The sequence below is a fragment of the Camelus ferus genome, chromosome 3 (genome assembly GCF_009834535.1).
Source record: "Camelus ferus isolate YT-003-E chromosome 3, BCGSAC_Cfer_1.0, whole genome shotgun sequence".
Classification (NCBI taxonomy): Eukaryota; Metazoa; Chordata; class Mammalia; order Artiodactyla; family Camelidae; genus Camelus; species Camelus ferus.
Genome location: NC_045698.1, coordinates 62,908,302 through 62,932,366, shown reverse-complemented (window position 1 = coordinate 62,932,366; position 24,065 = coordinate 62,908,302).

Sequence of the window (24,065 nt, the reverse complement as noted above, 5' to 3'; positions counted from 1 at the left end):
ATGGGAAAACCCCGCTATCAACCTTCACACATTATTGTGGCTGATGAATGAACTGTACCCTGCTAGCCCAAGTCATTAGATAGGGCAGTTTTACCCAATCACAGAGCAGCTGGACATTCCGAGCATTCTTTGGTTAAGTACAAATTTCCTTTGAGGAAAACCAGATTCAGGGACACAGGTTGTGGCAGATTGTAGGTTCCCAGAATGACCACAACAACACTTCCTCTCCCTCATGCTCTTCCAGAACGTCGCCACTCCCTCAGTGAGAGGCCGAGCCTGCATCTCTTCCTTATAAAGCTCAGTGACTTTGGTAACTGTTTCCAGATTAATGGAATATGGCAAAAGTGATGCCGTGGGATTTCCAAAGTGTAAGTTAAAAGAGGGGATACCGTCTCTGGAGATGCCCCCCATTAGAACCCAGCCAGTTTGCTGTGAGGACATGTAGGCTACCTGGGGAAGAGCCGAGACTCCTCCCAGCTGACAGGCATCCCAGCTTGTCAGCCAAGTGAGCGAGCCATCTTGTATGCTGTAGAGTGGAGGACAGATGAACTCGCCCTGCCAAGCCTTACCCAAACTGCAGACTTGTGAGTAAAAATAAACGGTGGTTCTTGTTTGGAGTCATTGTTCTTGGTGGTCTGTTACGCCGCAGTAGGTGTTGATCCTCACCCCTTTATAAGGTCGTGCTAGTATTATGCTCACTTTATAGAGAAGGAAATAGAGGCTCTAACAGGAAAATAACTTGTCAAGGTCGTCCTGGTGGTAAATGATGGGGGCAGATTCTAGAGTCTTCCTCAAAGCACAGATTCTCACAGAGGATGCAATACCAGTGTATCAGTCAGGGTATGTTGGTAAATGGTGTGGGCTTTGGAGACAAACTACTGTAATGTGAGTGCCCAAATCATGCAAAGCACTGTTCTTAGATCCAGGGACAATCAGGGATCAGAAATCCCTGCCCTCATGGAACTTCTTTTCCCGTGTGTGAGGGATAATAATATAAAGCCCTTAGCATGTAAAATGCCTACCACAGTCCCTGGCATACAGATGCAACATGAATATTGGTTACTGGTATGATTATTGAACAAGAAAACACTCTGGTTATCATCTGTGACCTTGATGTTACAAACACAATTGTCTGTCCATTTTGACAGCCACATTTCAATAGCTTGGATGGGAAATAACATTTGATTTGTGTGAGCAACATGCAAGTTTGAAACTGAGATAATTCTAGCAAATCATAGTGTTTAGTGTTTAATATTCAGCAATATTATATGGTGGCCTCTAGGACCTCACAGATCTATAAAGGGTTGTCAAGTGGGGTGATGAAAATAATCTCATAGATACTAAAAATAATCTCCAACAGAAAAATAAAGTAAAAGCTTGATTATCTGTGGTGTGATGGTGGGGAGGGAATGTGTCCATAATCGAAGTCAACAGATAGCCCTCAGCTTCCTGGTTCATCAAACCGTTTCCCAGAGCTTATAAGCAGCAAAATTGGCTGCTTTAAATTTCACATCCTTTTATTGCTCCCGTGGTGATGATGATAAATAATACGCAAGAATCCAGGTAATTAGTCCTTGTGGATGTTTGGAGCTGGAGGAACTTTAGAGGCTCCTCTGGTCTGGTTCCCTCATTCTAGAGTTTAGGAACCTGAGGCTTGGAAATGCTGTGTCCTGATGGCACGTGGTTGGTAAGCATCAGAGCTGAAACAAAGTCCCAAGGCCCTGACTTCCAGTATTACATTTCCTTACAGCTTTCTCTGATTTTCCTTTACACTGTCTCCCTCCTCTTCTTTCCGTATCTGCAACCGCTAAGCATCTGGGGTCTACACACAAGTAACTGAATTAAATGGAAACTAAGATTTATTTTTCAGTGTTGTGGTCGGTAAACATAGGACGGTAGAGGAACGTTGATTTTCCTTAAGCTAGAGTTGGAGTTCCAGCCTCTGTGCCCTTGCTTAAGTGATTGACTCTACCCGGAGTGCCCTTGTGGCTTGAAAGTTCTCATCTAGCTTCTTTCCCACATAAAGAAAGCTCGTTCATCCTCATGGTTGTTGGCAGAGGTTGTTGAGAGGATGTGACCACTGGTTGACCTGTGAGCTGGACCCAGGCAACTGGAGGTCCTCACCCCTTCCCCTGTCCTTGGAATGTACATTCTGCCCACCATTCTCACAGTGGGAGCTGTTTTCAAGGACACAGCCTTGAGAGAGAAAGGTGTTGAGATATCTGGACTGGTATACTGACTGAATCTAGTTAAAGCCATTAAATAAACTTTCAAGATTCTGGCTGGTGGGTGCAGAGATCTACCTGTTTGCAGATTCTCAGGACAAGCCTCAGATGTAAGTTCCCTTGCTTATCAAACCTGCCACCTACCAATCTGGAGAGGTCTACCTCTTTGGTCTCTTCTTACCCTCTGTGTAACAGAGGCCAGTTTTCAAACCAACAAGCCAGCTGAAATGCCATGAAGTCTTCCCTGACCACTGTGGCTGAGCTACACAGTTGGTTCCTCCCCCAACTGACCTTGTGTCACAGTCCCATATAATTACTTCTGTTCTAAACTGTAAGCTCCCTGAAGGAAGAAAGGCATCACAGTGACCGGGACAACAGAGAATCATTCATAAGTACAATAAGCTGTACATGCTCAGATGTATATTGTGTATCCTTCCTAGTTTAGTAACAAGTTTTCCACATGCCCCTTTCAGGACTTTATAGCTAGCCACCTGTATTTGGCCTATTATTAAATTTCAATCAATGCCAAATTACATGATCATGTGTTCTGAGTGTCAGTGGCAAGAGTAATAAGTGATAAGAGGGAAATGCAGTTGGCATTATAAAAGGGTTTAATAGAAATATTTGGATGACTCACTAGGTAAAAGGCAACATGTTAGGCTCTATGTTAAATAAAAAGCTGAAAAAAGGTACATAGTTTCTTCTAATAGTGTATGATAGTATGTCCAAATCATATTTTACCTAATGCTGTTCCTTCCCCTTCTTATAGGAGATGGAAGTAGGAATAGGGGCTGGAGAGGTAGGTTGTTATAGTTTTAATTTCCCTTTACAGCCATTCAGGAACCATGTAGAACCAGCTGTGCTTGTGTAACGTGTAACATATGTAGTCAGGATTAGGAGCTGACTAGTCAGTTCTTTAGAGTTCTCTTTTCTTTCTCTTGCCACTTTGGGCATCAGATCCTTGGTTTCAGTAGTCATTTGTATACACCCAACTCAGATATCTATCTGCAACAATGTGTGAAAGGGCTATTGCACATTTATAAAGAAAGTTGAAAAGCTTAATTGAATAGACTAGACCATATACAAGAATATGTATGTATATTCTGAATTTTTGAGGTTAGCTTTTCATTTTTCTCTGCTAGGCATTGGTAAACTCTTCAGTAAGATGTGGTATAGAGAATTTTCTTTTTCTTGTATGGTCTGAATTTACTTTCCCTTTTTTTTTTTTTTTTTGCCAAGTTGTATTAATTAGGTTGCTGAAAATGAAACTGTGCGTAATCATTAGTTAAATCCATTTCACTTACGATTTTTTTTTATTTTTTAACATTTTTTTTATTGCGTTATAGTCATTTTACAATGTTGTGTCAAATTCCAGTGTAGAGCATAATTTTTCAGTTATACACGAACATACATATATTCATTGTCACATTTTTTTCTCTGTGAGCTACTACAAGATCTTGTATATATTTCCTTGTGCTATACAGTATAATCTTGTTTATCTATTCTACATATGCCTGTCATTTTGAACTCCCAGTCTATCCCTTCCCACCCTCCTGCCCCTTGGCAACCACAAGTTTGTATTCTATGTCTATGAGTCTGTTTCTGTTTTGTATTTATGTTCTTTTTTTTTTTTTTTTTTAGATTCCACATATGCGTGATCTCATATGGTATTTTTTTTCTCTTTCTGGCTTACTTCACTTAAAATGACATTCTCCAGGAACATCCATGTTGCTTCAAATGGCATTATGCTGTCATTTTTTATGGCTGAATAATATTCCATTGTATAAATATACCACATCTTCTTTATCCAGTCATCTTTGATGGACATTTAGGCTGTTTCCATGTCTTGGCTATTGTAAATAGTGCTGCTATGAACATTGGGGTGCAGGTGTCTTTTTGAAGTAGGGTTCCTTCTGGATATATGCCCAGGAGTGGGATGACTGGGTCATATGGTAAGTCTATTCCTAGTCTTTTGAGGAATCTCCATACTGTTTTCCACAGTGGCTGTACCAACCTGCATTCCCACCAGCAGTGTAGGAGGGTTCTGTTTTCTCCACAGCCTCTCCAGTATTTGTCATTTGTGGACTTTTGAATGATGGCCATTCTGACTGGTGTGAGGTGATACCTCATTGTAGTTTTGATTTGCATTTCTCTGATTTCACTAAGGTTTTAATTGTCACTTGGAAAGACTTGCATGTCCTCCAAGTGGCACATCGCCCAAACAAGAAGATATTTCCCTCAGTTATTTTACAGGAACTTGGAGTCAGCTGGTTGAAGCTGAGCTGGTTAAGGCTGGATTGGACCACTGACCCTCCAACTGGGCATGCTTAAGTGTCTGGTGACCTTTTGACATCACGGGCTGGAAAACTCCACCCTCATATTGTGCTAAGTGCCTCCATCTTTCAACATTGCAGAGGCCTGTAGCCTGTTACGCCTGTGCAGAAGGAGGATTACTGCACCTTTCCCCACATTCTCCACACCCTGCACATATTTGACACCCTCCATGCCTCAGACATCCCTGCTGCTTTATTCCTTATCTTATAAATACCCCAGCCCCCTGCCACGTGCCTTTTTGGTGGGAAGCTGGGATGCCTTATGCCATTAAGTTTGCTCTAATTTGTATAGTCTGTCAGTTTCAACAGTGGGAAGAAGACACAAGTTGTGAGGCTACTGTAGTAAGTCAGGCAAGAGAAAATGTACACCAGGACTCGCAGTAGCAGAAAGGAGAGAATGAAACTTGTATTGATTTGATGTGAGGTTAAAGAAAAAGAATAAATCTAGGATAAATATAAATAAAGGCCAAATTTCTGGTTTTGCAATGAGTGGGAGGTGGAACTTGTAGATCAAATACAGTTTTGAGGGAAAGATGATGAATCACCATCCATTGGCATTTTCAAGATGAATATATATCTACTGAGAAATTAGATTTAAGAGTCTGAAGACAGAAGAATGCTCTGGGCTAATTAGGTTGGGGAAACTGAAGCAGGGTGGTAGTGGCGGGGGGACACTGCTTGGGAAACATGCAGAGGGTGAGAAGAGGGACGAGGACAGAGTTTTGGGAAGCCTCACGATTTAAAAGAAGGGTTGGAGAAGTCAAGCTTAAATGGATGCTGGGAAGAAGAACAAACAGAACTTCATGTCAGGGAAATGAGAGGAAAGCGTCTTAAGGCAGGATTGTTTCACCGTTGGACTCTAGAGAGAGAAAGGAAGGTGAAGGCTAAAAACTACCTATTGGGTTTTATAAGTGGGTCACTGATGGAAGTAGTGATAGAAATTCCTTTCTGTGGAGGGAACGAAGCTATGTTAAACCAGGTTAAGGAATAAACAAGAGGTGCTAAATTGAGATTTTGAAGGTGGATTCCTTTCTATAGAAACTTACACGAATAGAAGCTCCTATTTAGGGTAGTGCCTCTGGGTGGTTGCATGATTAAAAGACTTTTTAAAGATACGGCTTTGATGTTCATAGGTTTACATACTGAGGGAGAAGGGCGGTTAAAAGATGAAAGAAGGAGTGGGGATAAGTTGAGAGAACAATATCTCTGAAGAGGCAAAGGGGGATGAAATGAGGTTACTGATTCTTCTCTGTCTGTCCCATGCTGTTCCTGTCCCATAACACACTGAGCCGGGCAGGTCACTTCCTTGTCAAACCTGAATATCAATTTGGTCTCCATATTGGTGCAGCCTCTGTGGTGTTGAATTAAAAGAAACAGCTCAGCTACCAAAGAAGTAAAAATTTTATTGATGTCCCTCTAAAAATGGTAGGGACCAGAGTATAGTCCTAACTTTAAGTAAGATTTAAATTTCTCTTGACTTCAGTTTGTATGTATCATAGCTGCATTTACTGTAGCTTTTCCACAGTATAATTGCACAGCAAAGCATACTATCATTCCTTTTTCAACCTCTTTCCCTCTTGCCAGAGTCAAACACTTGAAACTGGCATAAAAATCTCTCCTGTTACTTCTCTCTTTTGCAAAAGAAGTTTTCTGTTAGAAAGACTAGAAGAGAGCAGAGGAGGCTAGAGAAGTAAAAGGAATTGTAGTTAAGAAACTAGCCTAGGAGTTCTCAAACTTTAGCATTCATCAAAATCACCTGGAGAGTTGGTTAAACTACCAATTACTGAATTGCACCTCCTGAGTTTCTGATTCGATACATCTAGGTTGGGGCTGAAGAATTTGCATTTCTAGTAAGTTACCAAGTGATGTTGATGATTCTGGTCTGTGGACCACACTTTGGGAAGCACTGGACTAGCGAGCTGAAAGGGAAGCAGATCAGAAGGAGACTTGGGTGCAATGGAATGCCGTTACTAAAACCAAGGTATGAGGCACGGTTTTTATGAAGGGCAAAAAGCCGTATGTGGTTATTAGAAGATACAGAGCAAAGCCTGCTCGGTGCTGAGCTACTGAGTTACTTGCCCAGGTTCTTCTTCCAATGGGGCTGAAGCTGGCCGCACAGTGTGAGGAAGGGAAATATGCAGGGGTGGTAGCTGGCTGGGTTCAGGTTTCATGACTGGAAGTTTTCAGAGGCAGAGATAGCAAGGCAATTTTTTACACAAAATTTACAAAGGACAAACTGAGGTGAGATGGAAGTTAGTATTCTGTTTTTCCCCAGGGAGAGTGCCAAGCAGTTTTGTGACTCTTCCAAGTTTAGTATGCACCCAGACTGAAGTCGCTTTTCTGCTCCCACAGATGAGTGTTTTTTCAACTTACAAAGTACTTAAAGGTGTCTACTTACAAGCAGTTATGTAGAGTAGTTTGGTTCTAATGTCTGACAGCTTTACCCAGTGTTGAGAAGTGATAAATCTGGAAACACATTTCTTAATCTATATAATCATGTATAACTTCAGTGAAATTTGAGCCATCTATTTTCCAGTTCAAATTAAATAATCAAGTTCCCATATTGTTGAACAGCTAAAAATTTTTAAGTAAAATTTAAAGTATCCCTTAAGAGTTTGTTAATATACTCTTTTACAGTGTTCTGTTGAGCAGAAAATGTTGACTTAAGCCAGATAAACAGACAGCAAAGCAGGGAAGACTACTAGGTGAATGAGACTGTATTTTCGTAAAATCTGGTATAATTTAAACACATGTCAAAAAAAAGTTCCATTCCCGTTAAGATAGGTCTTTGCGAAGTAAATAATACTTAGAATGCCTCATCGTGTTGTCTACTGCTATACAGCCGAGCAAGTTAGGTCGTAAGGAAATAACTGCATTTGTGAGAGGAGAAAAACAACAGGCACATAATCACCTAAACGTGGGGCAAACCTCTAAAATGGAAGCCAACCTAGCAATGAAATCACAATGAAATTATAAATTTATGGAGGAAAAGCTGGGAGGTTAATTTTACCCTTTAAAACCTCAATGAAGCACAAAATTCAGGGGAAAAACTAATAATTATGAGTAAGAATTGTAAGATTTGGAACATCAACTCGGCAAATGAAGACATTACCACATGGCCGACATTAGCCAATAAAAGGCATCCAATCACTCAAAAATGAGCTCATAACGCAAAATGTGAGAACTGTGGGTTTCCAGCGAGATGGTGCATTTATGGAACAAAATTCATTTATTACTTTCTGTGACTGAGCTCATTCAATCCACATTTACTGAGCACAGACAACGGTCTTGCATTTTGTGTGAGGTGTTTCGGGGGGCTAAAAAATGCATCCTGACCTTAAGGAGATTACAGTTTAGTTGGCATGTGTGACTGGAGGGAAAAGAAAGGAACAAAGAACTGTAAGATAAGGAGAGATGCGAAAGATAAAAAGAAACCAATGTGAAGAGGCAGAGGAAGTAGTAGGAGGGGTCAAGGAAGGAGGCAGAGTTTAGGACAGTCTTCAAGGAGAAGCAATTGTAGTGCGCCTTATGGCATATGTGGTACTCTGACTTTTATTTCAGATTTTCTTAAAGTACACACTAACTCATTAAGCTGAAAATGCCATGATGTACATGTATTCAGGTGGCGATTTGATACCAAATCAACACACCTTAACATGTGAATTAGATAAAAAATGCAGGAATGTAAAACTCATTGATGAATACAAGACAACATAGGCTAACTTATGCATCAGCAAGAAACTTCCCCTCTACCCCAGTGGTTTAACGTAACTACTGTTTATACAGGATAGATTGCATGTAGAAAAGTAACTTTGTAAAAAAAGGGTGGAGAGTATCTTGAAGACAGGGAGAAGTTTTACAAGTCTCCTGGAAGAAGTTGGAGAAAGTAGCAGTGAGGGTTTGAACTGGTGCTGTCCTAGAAAGGGTGAGATGGAGTCAAGAGACTTTCACGAGTAGTCAGTGGGAACTCCTTGAAGGAGGGCTGAGGGAGAAAGAAGACATGGATATGATCACGTGCAGCTGGTTGACTGGCCGTTAACTGACAAGATACCTTTTACCAGAAGCAGCAGCAGGTTTGGAGGGAACTTGATTGCAGTACTTGCAGGAAAAGTACTTGAAGCTGTTGACAAAGCTGTTATAAATGCATATTTGGATCAAAGAAGAGAGATTGGACTAAACGTAGACTGGGAAATACTTGATCTCCAGGTGACAGCAGAAGCTGGGGTGGCCGAGATTTCCCTGGGAGGAGAGGGTTCAGTATGGAACTTGGGGAAAGGTCTCTACTGTGTGAAGGGGTGAGTCTAGTCCAGCTTTGCTATATTCTAGAGTAGGCTTTTATTAATTTTCTTGGGCTGTTGTTAGCAAAGTACCTCAAACTGGGTCACTTTAACAGCATAAACTTCATCAAGTTACTATTTCCCAGTTCTGGAGGCTAGAAGCCCAAGCCAGGTTTCAGCAGGATTGGCTCCTCCTGAGGGCTGGGAGGGACACTGTGGCCCCCGCCCCGTACTGGCTCTCGGAGCCGTGCGGGCAGTCTTTGGCATCCTTTGGCTTGTAGATGCAACACCCTGATCTCTGTCTTCATCTTTCGTCTTCACGTGGGGTCATCCTTGTGTATGTGTCTCTCTCTGTCCAAATGTCCCCTATTCATAAGGACACTAATATTTGATTAGGGCCCACCCTAATGACCTCATCTTTATCGTTTGTTAAGACCATGTTTCTGAATAAGGTCATGTCCTGAGGTACTGGGGATTAGAACCTCAACATGTGAATCTTGAGGGTACAAAATATGACCCGTTACGAGTTTCTTTTACCCTCTCCTCCTAGCGTGAGTTACAGAGTCTGGAGAAAAGAAGCCAGACCGCAGTAGGCTGAGAATTAAAGGCGGTAAGAAAGTCAAGGCTGTGAATGCAGACTATTTGTTTGGAACTCTGTTCATTACAAGTCAAATGGTAAGGGCTCGGGCTCCACGGATGATACAATTTCCAGAACAAAATGCTTTACAGTTTGCCAAAGAATCCTTCAAAGTCTGCGGTATCTTAGCAGAGCTTCCTGCGAGATAATTTCTTCAACCTAAAACATACGGGCTTGCTTATTTGGTGAATAACAGCGCATATCCCTAGAACGTGAGTTCAACAGTCATTCACTTTGCATCTAGTGTAATGTGCTGTTTTCTGAGAAACGTGGAAGTTTGAGTTTGAAAAATGATGTGTCTAAGAGAGTATGGACTAAGCAGTTTCGGATATGGCAGAGCAATAAAAAACGTTCTTGCCGTGGATTCGTTGGAGGTGCAAGGACACAGGTTAACCTTGGGAGGTGTGTTCTAGCATTTATTTTTTCAAAGAAAGGAAAGACTTGATATTTAAATTCTCGCTTTCCTGTGAGGAGGGAAAAAGATAAATTTTGGGATGTCTGAAAAATATTAAAATGTTGGCAGAATTAACCATCAGTGATAATATCAAATGTCACGCTTCTACTCCCTCACATCCTGGGAGAAACTAAAATATGTAACCAAGTGGTGGCATACCAGGCTGTTCTCTGCACTGTGGCGTGTTAATTTTATACCAAAAATGGCTGGGTGTAAATGTGTATACAGTTTTGTTTTGCATCTCCAATGATGTGGTTTATGATTTGCAGTTGGATTTAAGATAAACACCAAGGAACTGAAGTGTTTCTGTAACAGAATTTTAATAGTATTTATCTTTCAGTGGCATTCGTTTATCCTCCGAATTTTCCATTTTTATTTGCCTTTGGTTTAAAAATTACACATGTTGAGAGAGCAACCAATGGAATATATTTTTCCTAAACTTTATACTTTTAAATCAGTGATGCTTCTAGAGCATTATGATTCTGGAAGAGCAGTTTCATATCTTACGGTTTTGTTTTTTTTCCCATAAATTATATAAGTGGAATGGACTGTTCCTGGGGAAAATAGCGATAATGAAGACAGATACTAAATTTATTTCTACCCTGGTGAAAAGTCAGAGCATCCAGCCATTTGTATATCGTACATTTTCCATAAATGGGCGCAGAGTGACCACAGTACAAACCGAGCTTGTGATGTAACCATGTCCAGTGTTACTACCCTCCCATGCTTGCCTGATTTCTCTGCTTTCTAATTGGTCTTGAGGACTCTACTGTTGCTTTGAACCCTGTGCTAGGTGCTGAACCCTTTCCTTTCTTTCTCTGTCGGACAGAACAGCATCTCTTCTTGTTTCACCCACATCTCTATGTTGCTCTGAAGGCAAAAGGACTAAACCTTGTTTCATGCAAGAACATAAGTCAGAAGAGAGTCAGGGAAAAGAATATTCGACTTGGAATCAGAAAACATTAGATGTTCTTTAATCCTCATTAGGCTGCTTATAGCTGCGTATTCTCAGACAATATTTTAAACTTAATAATTCATGAATCCATTCACTTATTCACTCATTTGTCTACTTGTTTTCAACAAGCATGTATTGATGTTCCCTGTGTTTTAGGCACCATGTTAGACACAGAGGATGTTAAGATGAAAATCGGACACTCCCCTCAAGGAGTTCATAGACCAGTTAGGAAAGCAAAGCAAAACAAAACTATGATCAAGTGATGCGTGTTAGAACCATCTAAATGAGGACGAAGAACAGTATGATTTCTAATGCTCTTATTACTTCTATAATTCTATGGTTCTATGTCTATAAAAATCATAAAAGTTGTTCACATGCATTTCAACTTTGGGCTAAATCAGAAAGATAAAAAGCAAACTTGTTTCCTCCACTTAACAGGCCCCTGGCTGGAAAGGAAAGTGGATAAGTAATTGAATGTGTGTGTGTGTGTGCCTTACTTGCTCTTGTAGTCCTTGGACCACAGCATTCTCCTGTTACTGCAGGTGATTAATGGCATGCTGGTTCCCTGGTCTACAAATTGTTCAAAGTCAGAGGGATTTGGAAGTGAGTGAGTGGCAGCACATGTGGTGCTAGGCGAAGTAGGGAAAGTGTGACAAAACTCCGTACTCCTCATTCCCATCTGTGCTTAGAGAGACAAGGAGAGTCATCAGAGAGGTGAGAGCAATCAGACTCCAGAAATGTCCCTGGTCTTCCTTCCCTAATTCAAAGAAAATTTATAGAGTATAGGCCATCTGTGATTTGTGGGAATATGTGGCAAAAAACTGGGTCAACTAGTGTTTTAGTAAGAAATAACTAGTGTTTCTCATTCTCTGCTACAGACACCACTTAGGCCGCGGGGAAATGATTACCGTGGAAGAGGAAAACTCTTGGGGTGGTCATGATAGTTAGTCAGTATTACTCCAAAGGTCTACATCAAACTCTTTTGAACACCAGTAAATTTGTTAAAAAACCAACTAATAATACTTCAATAGATAGAGTTGGTTTAAGTGAACAGAGCTCATGTGATTCTATTTCTGGTATCAGTCAGTGTTTAATCAGACAAACAGAATCCACTTGAGGAATTTCAAGTAGAGTTAATTTAATATAGTTACCAAGTGTTAGAAGTCTGGAGGCACTCTAGGGAAGGTTACCTAGAGAACAGTACCTCCACAAAAGCGCTACCACCCCTGGGCCTGGAGGCGCAAAGGAGAAAATGATGTTACCTGCAGTCCGTGTGCAGCCGAGGCTGCTGCGCTGGGACTGAGTTATCTGAGGACAACTTGGAGCCATGCTCACCTGGAGCTATTACTACTGCTGAAATTGCCATTAGAATCTGGCAAAAAAATGGCTTCTTGTTTTCTCCAGATTCCTGCCAGTCCCTTCCGCTGATGAAAAGGGATCTTACAAAAAAATCTCTTCCCCAAGATACTATCTCAAAATGCCCCACTGTCTTCTCAGGTGGCAGCGGAGTCTGGGAGATCAAGCTTGGCAGGCTTCCTGCCCCGAGATATGAAGGAGGGTTAAGAAGAAAAAGGAGCCAAGAGGCCACATGCTTCCCAGCACACCTCCCATTGTCTTTTCTTTCCTTGATAATCTAGTTTACTTTCCAGAAGGGCCTCCACCACTAATGAGCTAGCGAAGGGGAGAGTGATTTAAACTGAGGGAAGGAGGGAGATGTAACATGGTGACAGTCTTGACAGAAGGGAAAGAAAAGTAGTAGGTTGGAGAATTGGGAAGACAGAGGGGACATGAATGTTAAGAGGTGAGATGAGTGTCCTTGAATTCATATGTTGTGCCTTTCAAACCCTCTGGGTTGAGGTGAGCTGGAGGCTAGCAGAAAAATCCAGTTAAAATGGTGGAAATTATAAACTGAGGGTTAGGTTACGCTTGCTACTTGTTTCAGAATCTATCCTGGGAAAATTTCAAATGCCGTGTGGTCCCATGTTTACCATGGTATGACACCAATATGGTACCACATGATTGGCAAACTAGGAATGGTTGAAGGAAGCATCTAGACAAGAGGGCTAAATAATACTCCTGGATTCCCGAAGTCCATGAAGGGTATCTAGTGATTCTGTGATTTCCTAAGTCTGCTGTTACTAAGAAGGTCAGTGCAGGAAGCCCGGGATCAGGGCAAGGAGGCTGCAGAGCACAGGGGCCTTGCTACAGAAAGCTGAGTGGGACCTAAGGTCCTTGCGAATAGTGCCACCAAAACCCTCCCCTCTCTAAACCTGCAGAGCACCAAGCAGGATAAAACAGAACACTGGATAGGAGCACAGGATACTCAGTAACATGGTACAGTGAGGAATAGGTAACAGAGGACAGCAGAGACCCCAGTGCTGGTGCACAAGCCACAGGTTCTTCCTCTGTCACCATGAGGACATGAGAGCATCCCCTTATACCCAGTCAGCACCTTGGGAGAGGGAGGAAGGGAGTTCTCTGTAAGATCCCCCAAGAGGAGAGAATCAGTCTGGATAGAGAGTTTAAAGCAGTCTTCTTCAGCAGTCGTTTAGGGTCCAAAGTGAAAGATACCAATACGGGTGCTGCCGAGCAAGACGGGGTGAGTTACGCGGTGGAGAACCTTCGCATGGCGTCTGTTCATTCTTTGGAGCATCATGGTTCTGATATGAGAGCTGTATTGCTCATACGTGGTTATATTATAACAGCAAAAATTTTTCAGTTGAACCCTTTTTAGATAGAATGTTGAAAATTTCAGTCTATTCATGGTATGCAAAGTAGAATAGCCCTAGAAAACTACTCGTTGGTTTGGAATGACTGGCACCAATTGTTTCATGAGATAGAAAATAATTAAAGCTAATTTTCAGGAGAAACAATTTATTTTGTGATTACTCATTATGACGGGAAGGTCTACGTGGTATTCTTAAGAACCTATAGAAAGATGATTTGTTCTGAGAACTCATAATCTAAAGTGATTCATTTATTTGTAAAGATAGGGTTATTGTAAGAACAAAAGCATAGTCTTTATTAAAGTTTATAAGCTAAAGGAGAGGAGATTGTTTCCATTCATCTCCATCTTTCCATAATGTTTTTGTAATGGGAACAAATATTAAAATGATCCATTCTTGTCAAAAAGGGGTTCGTTCAGATTTGGACAACTTAATAACAACTTCCAGACTACCCACCCAATGAGGGACCCCGACCCCAAGGTGCCGCCCTACCTTGAAGTATTCCAAAACCCCATAAGTTACATTCTTAAATCTTTTTTTGTGTAAACTCCAATATTAAATCATATTAGATAACTACTTAAATAAGTAAAATAATAATTTAGAAGCAAAATTGTTTGTGCCTAAATTCCTGTAGGCAATCTATACAGGCTGGGTATTTGTGTCCATAAGTGCGTGATGATTTCATAATGAGTTAGTTTATAGTTTTGTGCATTTACTTCTCAGACTGCTTGAGCATCATTTTCTGCTGGTTATTATATTATTGGGTCACCATAAGACTAAACTGTAGGGTGTTTTAGCTGATAATTCCTGAAAAGTGCTTACTTTTGAAATAAAAAGCAAAGCAAAAATAAAAAAATCAAGCCACAATGCTGACTGAAAAAAATATTTATATTGATATTAAACCCCTCAGCTAGATTCTGAGACACATCACTGCTTAAAATGCAGTCACCTGACAAAAACAGTTCTAATTATTACCCCCTTGGGCTAACATTTTTCAGAGTGACTGGCTAAAATGCACTCCAGCTCATAATTTCTGTCTGTGACAGTGGAAGACATAACCTAGTTTCCTCTAATGCAAAAGTCTCTAATCTAGAGGGCAAGACCCTGCTCCGTCTAACACTGAAGGGAGAAAATGCAATTTGAGCACAAGGAAATTGCACACATAGTTTGATAGTTCTACCACTCTCGGAATTTTTTTTTCCTCCTTGGGTTTAAATGTCTTGTTTTATTTTATACTAAATTATGACCTGGCTGAAATTGCTATGTTTTCTTTGTCATATTCTGGAAACCTCTTACTATAAAAGTGAAGGTTACACTATAGCTCCATACTTTTCTTTTTTTCAGGGGGGTGGGAATGGTCACATTTTGACAGTTGAGCAGTGAAAACATTAAAAGTTACTGTGCTTGCTGCAGCAATATTTTCTTCCTGTTGAATAATAGCTCTTTTGTCTTGGCAAATGGGGCATATATACTGCATTAGAAAAAGGTAATTAAATCATTTTGCAATGACGAAAGTGCAGATTTTTGACTCGGACTAATCGGTAACAACTTCATTGGTGAATCTATGAACGAACAAACTTTTATGATTGCCAAGAGAGGTGAATTAACCTCAGATCGTTCTGGTTCACTTCCCAGGTGGTGGCTGAGTAATACACAGCCCTGAAACTGATAAGCCAGAAGGCTAAAGAAGTTTCAAGGCAGTCAGTCAGATGTCCTGCAAAGAAAGCAGCTATCAGCGTAGGGTACTGGAGATTTTCATTAACAATTTTTATTTCTGTGAATCGGAGAGCCTTCGCCCCCTTGCCTATCTCTTTCTGCTGACAGCTGCTGCTTAACACCTTCCCTCCAGCTGGGAGGGCAGCCGGCTGGCTGCGTGTGCAGCTAACGCCAGGATGGCTCCTTAGCGAGCAACCGGGGCATCGGTTTCCTCCTGGAGACTGCACATGTCACCTTCACGTCTCATGCATCTTCCATCATTTACATGAATATATCAAGGGCTCTGGTAGAAGGCACTAGGCTATGAAAGTGCAGTCTAACCGGTGACTGGGAACAAAGGCCGCCTTCAGCTATGAATGATTCACTGCCGTGGTAAAGAATACTTTCTTTTTGCTTTCACGATGACTAGACTTCCTTACCCAGAAAATAAAAGTGAAAGAAGAGAACTGAAAAAGAATTATTAAAAAAATACTGATTTTGATAAACCCTTATAAAATGACTCTATGCCAAGGCTTGACAACGTTGTAAGGTAGACTTGTAATGTCAGGAGGAAGGTTTATACTCAACTCTTCCCACACATGTTACTGTACCATATCACCCCCAAGTTACTCAGTTTCCATCGGAAGATACCACAGTGTGATCAATCTCATCAGTAAATGTTGGGTGCCAGTTTGGACAAGATTAGAGTGAATTATTTGAAAGGTCATGTGACTATATCTAATAGGTACTTCAAAATATCTTGTGTGGTTCATTAACCAGTTTAATCCAGTGAGCTAAAAAAGAGGTTCTATAGCTCATCTCTAGAAAACTGAAACATGGATTTTATTTTTCGACCATTAAATTACAAACACCAAACAAATTGTTTTAAAGATACTTGTTTCCTAACACCCAATATGACCTATGTCTTTGGGAAGCAAATAATAATGAACAGGATTAGGAAATAATTTAAGCCTAACTGTATAACCCTGAGACGGCTGTGAAGCGTCCCTATCTCTCCCTGCGCTTGGCCTGTTTAGAAGACAGGCTTGTTCTCAACCAAGAGAGCAGTGAAAGCGTGGCAAGGCTGCAGCCCAGTGCTAATTTACTGAAGTCTTTGGGCAACATTTTGAGAAACTTCAGTTTTCAGATTATGGACACATCGGGTAGTTTCTTCTAGATATTAAACTTCTTTAAAAAGGATTATTTTAATATATTTAATATGGTATTTAAAATAAGTTGTCAGTAGCAGATACCTGCTAAGCTGTGAATACAAGAAAATAGTTCACAGTAAAGAACAATTGTATACTGAATACAATATTTTGAAAAATATTTGGATATTAAATTTGTCTTCATTAATATTAGTTATGGGTCCAGAGAAATATGTCATGATCGATTCCTTGCTTTATTTTAACCTCAAAATATTATCTCTAGGGGAATTTTAAAAATAGTGTACCAGAAAGCTTGCTTCTAAGCTGTTGAGTCAGGTCTCTCTTTCATAGAGTTAATAGTTTCTATATATTTCCATATTTGGCCGTCTGATATTATCAGAACAATTATGGAATACTCTTAGTAATACTGTGTCAACAAGGTCTTTGATATTTTTAAAATATGCATCCAATAATAGCTTTAAAATATGGAAGATATTAAAATAATTTAAAAACTAAATTAAAAAATAAAAAATATTAAAAAATTAAAAAATAATTTAAAACTAAAAGTAATGGACTCTCCATCCAGAACTAGTTTTGTACAAAGCATTTACTGAGGGCTTACATTACAGCAGGCACTTTTTTTTTCAGTGTCATACATGTATTATTTCATTTAACCTTCAAAACAATCTAATGGAAAAATTACCAGTATGAGGTTCATTTTTACAAACAAGGAAACTGAGGCACACACAGGATATGTAACTTGTTACAGGCACATTGTTGGTAAGTGGAAGAGTTGGTATCAAAACCTACGTAGCTTGATGCTGTGTTCTTTGCCCTGATATTTTATTATATCACCTCACACTAGTTAATGTTGAATAAAAATCTATGTTATGAGACTTTTTTTTTTTTAAAAAAATGTAGGCGTATAAAATTCATTAGTAGGAAAAATTAAGCTGTTTGTGTAGAACTAGCAATCACAGCATCATCCCTGTGTCCCCCATCCCTCCCCATGAAGCTCGGCAGCAGTGCAGGGAACACACTGCATCCTCTCGAACAGAGCTGCATGGAATGTGATTTGCATGTGGGGATGCGAACTACGAAGGCACAGAGTAGAGGAGCGGTTCCACACAAAATAGGCAACGTTATATTCTTTCTCTTGCTTACTAGTGAGATTTCTACATTACAATAGGAAAAGATGACACATCGAATTAAAATACTAACCTACTGATACCAAGGTTTTTACTCTATCCTGAAATTACACGTTTAAAATAGATTTTTTTGAGAGGTGAAAATCATGGCCCTTTTTTTGGGGGTGGGGTGGGATCTTTACCGGAGCTTCACTTTTTGATTAAAAGAGAAAATGAATCCTCTGATAAAAATTACTGTGATAAAACTGACTTCAGATTACAGTCCGTGTGAGTCATGAGTTTCCCATGAAGAATTTTATTTTGACCTAAACGATACCTGAGATCAACTTAAACCTTCATACGTTTTTGACGTGACAGAAACACAGTGGCCTCTCGGTGGGTGTCAGGGAGGAATCACTCTGAGGAGGCCTCTATCTGTCAAGAGCTGGGCTCGGGGAGCACGGTAGCCTGAGGTCTCCTTGGTTTGCTTCTCTAAAACCAGACCCGATAGAAAGCAGGAAAAGTGACGTTTCTTCTGAACGGGGTATCTTCGCTGCAGACTTCATAGATGTCAGACAGTTAGCATAGAGCAATGAACATCCCTGATTTTTTTTTTTTTTTTTTGGTAATAACATCCAGCAACTAAAATCTTGTTAACTTTTTTGTCAGATGTGAGAGAATATATAATTCTATGGTTTCTCATGTTTGTTTTTTTTGGAGGGAAAAAAATTATTTTGTCATTAGAACCTGTAAAATAAAGTCCCAGTAAAATCCATCTATACAGATCTATGCAAATCAATAAAAGGAAAATATGTGCAAACATGTCCTATTAATGGAAGCCAGTTTCCCACAATTCTAAATTCATATTCTTCAGTGAGTTTTGTCTGTCTGTCCTATCCAATTTAAATGATCATACTTGGGAACATGCACTATCCACGCACACATACAACAGAAAATAGTTTGGGTTTTTAATTAAAATTTCAGAGGCCAGCAACTACTTTTTTCACTTAGTGCTCTACTTCAGTCTAGTACTCTGTGTTTTCCCCTCATTTCTGTATAGACCACAGTAAACATTTGGAAGGCATTTTGTATGGCAAGTTTTGTGTATTGCAATTTTTGAGCAATGCAAACATCCCCCTTAAATAAATGAAAACAGATCCCAGAAAGGGTACGCTTCCAACACATTCCCCCAAGATCTGAGTGCCGCTGTGCATTCTTGCTCAATTTAAACAAACTAAACTTCAGTTAGTCTCTCCTCCCCTAATGGGCACCCCCACTGGGAACATTGTTAGGTTACCACCATGGACAAGGCCTCAGTGCAGCTGGATCTGTAAACAAGACCATAATCCGCATGAAAGAACTCTCAGAGTTTTGGCAGCACTCACAGTGTTGTTAACATATTGTGCCAAAGCAATAACAAAGCCATCATTTTTAAGTTTGTTCACGGATTTATATTAATCAAGAAATTTTCCAGAAATTACTTCTAAATGAGGAACCTTCCAGAAAGTTACCATTTGGCAAGAAGACTTCCAGATGCCTTTTTTTTTTTTCTTTTTGCTTATCTGCAACATATTCTTCCACATAAATTACGAATTTGTGGAAGTTCAGAGGAGACAGAAAACACATTGCTGCTGTGCTGGCGGAAGGAGGATCCCTTCAGCTCGCTTCCTGCTTCCTCAAAGCCTGGCTAGGAGGAGGTGGCCAGGCCATCTAGCTTGGCATTCTGGCGATAAGCATTAAGTATTGGTATTTGGATCGGGAAAACGATTATTAGATTACACTCAGAACTGCGCACTAAGCATTTAGGGAAAAGACCAGCAGAAGGTGTTGGTCCTTTGCTGACATTTAGTTGTTGCTTTTTATTGGCATCCTAGGCGATCCTCTCAAATTTGATTTTTTCACTTTAGACCCTATTTTCAAAACTTGTGCACAAGCAAGGCTTTTGCAAACTATTGAAACTACTCTATAGGAAAACAGAAGGGAGAAAAAGGAGGGCATAACAGTGCAGTTAGAACTAGGGTGGTGGGACAACCTAAACTTATCTTTCAACAATGTGTTATTCCTTAAGTTCTTTTACGGTAGTAGTTTTTCAGGTTTCAGTTTTGTGTAATTAAAACAAATCCTGGGTAAAACAAACTTTTAAAGGGTGCTAAATATTCAAAATGCAGCAATGCTACAGCCTTAATGAAGGGTGCATCTGTGGCTCCTCTGATGGTCTCTGCACGTGGACTTAGAGACTTTTGTGTTGGGGGTTGAGAGCCATAAGTGAGCATATCGCCAGTGAGGTCATGGGAATTTTGGATTACCGTCAGTCTAGCTCTAGCTTAGTCCACCAAAAGCAGACGCAAGCCCAATTGGCTAAAAGGACCCAGGCATCATACCACTGACGGGACAAGCAGGGCTGCGTTTGCTCCAAGTCTGCCCCCAGCCTTGAGGTTCTCAGTCAAAAGAAGTTGCTTGCCTAAGGTGTTGGTTGTATTTTATCATTTATTCATGTCCATGGTATCTTCTGGATGACCTCTATTTTTATTATAACAAAAGAAAGTCTTTCAAGTAATGACTAACTGTAAATAACCCTTTCTCCAGCTGAAGACCACCCTCAACGCGCAAACTACCCTGGAATGAAATGTCTTCTTTCCCCCTATGGTGCATTGTTTAAAGCGCCAATATAACCTGTTTATATTCTGCCTTGTTTTAAAGTTACTTGTGTTCCATTTCCTACTTTCCCTTTGAAATTGTAATGTTCCTGGATGTCTCTCCAAATAACTAATACAGTGCTTTGTACATAGTAGATTTTGCTTGAATGCTTACTTAACTGATTTGCGAATGTTTATTTCTTAAAAAAAAAAACCTCCTCCACTGAACACACAGTACTTAAGGTGGTACTCAGCATTATTGGGTCAGTTATTGCTCCAACTGTGTTAGTAATTCTCCAGCATTATGCTCCATACTCCAGCATTTAGTATATGATAAATAATACGCACTACAAAGACATGACGTGAAGACAGAGTCCTAGCTTCAATTTTAAAGCTCATAATTGTTCTTCAAGAAACAGCAATGCTAGGCAAGTTCTTCATGGGTTTTTGGGTATCAGCATCCTCTCCTGAAACAACGTGAAGTTGAATTGTTCCTGGGTTTCTGACTGCACATTATTGTGGTCTGTCTGTGATGTGTCGATGCTGATTGTTTTTTCTGTGCATGCAGGCATATGTGTTCACCCTCTGTCTTTGAATTAACTCCTTTTTGAGTGGTCTGTTACTGCATGAGATTGGACTTACCTAGGTCTGCGCAAGAGCCCTCATCTGAGAACACCCTGCTTTCTGTTGCTTGTGATCCCCACTGTACCGTGGCTTTTGTTTTCTTTTCTATCTAGTTAATGGCCAAGTCACATTACTCACTTGACTACGTGGGTTTAAATGGCCCAGAATAAATTTCCACAACGATTTAAAAAATTTGACTGAAGGTGAAGTGGATCAATAGTTTGAAAATTACCCTCTCTTTTGTATCAGTGGAGACTTGGAAAAATTAATAAGACAAACTATTTCAGGCAATAGGATTTCTTGAATTACACCCTTGACATTTCTTTAAAACCATTTCTCTGTTTTTTAAAGGAAGATGTCTTTTATCTTATCCTTGAAATTTGTAGTACTCACTTCCTGAAAAAGCCAGTGTAGATCAAGATGAATCCTAAGGGTAAATTCAAGAAACAAGCTGTACAGGAAAATGCGATCTAAATCCCACCAGATGAAGAGTCTCCAAGCTGTGCAGATCAGAAGGACCTGGCTGAAGACCCAGGAGAAGGATTACCTGTATGTGGGGTGCCCAGTGATGATGGCAGATCGTCATTTCATGTTGGAGTCACAAGCCTAAGGGTTGCCTTAGCCATTTCTAGGTAAGATCTATTATTGACTAGAAAGAGCAGTAAGAAAATAAATATTGCTTATAGTCAACCAACGTTAAATTGAAGAAGCTCTTCCCAGTAAACAACAGTTTGCAAAAGCAGAGGTGAAGCCGCAGTTGTTTGTCATGTATTCAGAAAGCAAGTTAGCCAGAAAAGCTGAAAACTCTGACCCAACCTTGTCAATTAACGGAGAAGATGGCAACTTCCTCTCTCAGCTGCTTTTGCCTACCTGACACCCAGTGTCCCCTTACAATTTTTACTTTAAAAGATGCTTTAGGAGTTTTACTTTTAAAGCGATAACTCAACCAAAGAAATGTTTGCATACTCTAATCACAATTTCTGGACAAATTTAAAAGATGGACACTTTTCCAAATGTTACTGATTACACTGTTTGAAAGTTATGAGAGGAGCCATGAATTTAATTGAAATGTCAAATTGTAAAGAGAAATCAAAGTGGTGGTTATGGATAGTAATTAGGGATAATGGTGGGGAATGTAAACAGGAAGAGGGGGCAGCTCTGGCTGACAATGCGAAAGTGTTACGTGATGAGAAAAGACATGGTGTACACAATAGCATTGCGTGCGCGCGCACACACACACACACTACGGAGATTATTATTCGCTTAAGCTGGCCAGTGGAAGATGAAATTTCTGTAAGTCCAGGAGGGAGAAGCCACTGAAAGGTTAACAGTATCAGCAAGATAACAAAAAAGCTTGTCTTTTGTTTGGGAAAGGAAAGGCGTCTAACTGTAGGAATTCGGAAGGTTTAACTAAACTATTATTTGTTACTTATTTTTTAATGTGTCATGACCTGTAGGGTGGTTTGGACACACAGGGTGAAGTTCCTAATACAGTATTTCTTTGATCATTATCCTAGCTTGACACCATGCTCATTTTGATTAATTAATGGTTTAATTAATACTATGTGCTAGATACTGCATTTGAGCAGTGAATGGCCAAGACAAAGAAGGCCACTGCCTTTATGATGTTGTCTAGTAGGGGAGCAATCAACAAACAAGGAAATTGTATATAATTATAATTTGTGGTAAGTGCTAGTTTAGTAAACTTTGATATAATTCTCATAACCCATAAAATAAATAGTGCATATTCTTGTGAGTTTTAAGTTTTCTTTCTCCCCATTTAATATCACCTAACATTTATTCAGCACTTAGGAGTCCTGTTAAATGCTTTATATATCATCTTATTAATTCTCACAATTTAAGGCATATGTACTACTGTATATATACAGTACAGTTAAAACGCGTTCCCAAAGACATACAGCTAATTGGAATAGGGACTGGATTCAAACCCAGCGCTATTAGAGTCTGCAGAGCTTTTAACGGTTTTGCTATACCACATCTCTGATTGAAGGACAAGACCTAGGACCTAGTATGCTGATACTTGTGATTAGCTGGCTTTGTCACATGTATTTAATTTAAATCTATGAACATGAACAAGGCATCAGTCAAGGGAAGAGCATTTCTTACCCAGGGTCATATTTACTATTTTATTTCTCTCATCACACAGCTGGGCTGTTGAACATTGCAGTAGAAAATCATGAAACTCTTCTGACTGGATCTGTACAGAGTCATGCTTTCTAATTTTATAGCTGCTCACAATTGTTTTGCTGACTCCCTATCACATTTTCTACAGCAGCATTTCCACCCCATCCTCCATCTCAGCAAAAGCCTTTACTTCTGGCTTGACTGAGATTAATGTTTGGAAGTGTGCTCTGTTGGAGAATTCTCTTCCTGGTCCTCCTGTTTCCATGTCTTCCAGGAACGAACAGTATGGGAGCAGTTTTTCCTCTCCCCCGTCCACTCTTTACTGTTACCCGTGAGGATGAGTGACTGAGCTGATTGTTGGTACACGTAGACTCTGACAACCAAAGGTCTATGTTCTTTCATTAGGCAGGTTGGATATTTCATTCAGTTCACTGCTGCCTTTACTTATCTTTCTTCTACGTCTTCTCAAGTAGTCTGTTCTCAGGGTGAATGTGTTATCTTCTCTCCTTCATGTGACAACTTAACCTGTGGCAGGCATACATGGCCCAACAAGATACCAGTTTATTCAACACATAGTCACAAAGTTCATCTCCAAGTAGCATTTACTCTGTGGCACTCACTGAAATAGGCTCTGATGGGAGTAGAGAGATGTCTAGGACCATTCTGGTCCTCAAGGACATTACACGCTCATTGGCAAATTAAAGCCAATAACTGGAAAATAAGGTCTGTAAAGATAAAAACTATGTGTGTTTCTAAGAAACATACAGAGTATGAAATTCCAGAGAAATAAAACAGACGATGTAAACAACAGACTATGGAATTCCAGAGAAATAAGAAATCACATTCAGTACAGATGATAAAAAGAAGAGATCATTTTCAGTGAGATAATCCAGAAAACACTCCAGGTTCTCTACAATCTGAATACTGTAAAATTCTCTGATCTTATATGCCACTACTTCTCTGTGAGAACAGGAAACAGTGTTTTCTGTGCTTCAGTTGATCCTTATAATAATGCAGCAAAGAGGTATTCTTATGTCCATTTTATAGACACAGAGCTGCCTAGAAAATTGAAGTCCTTAGGAT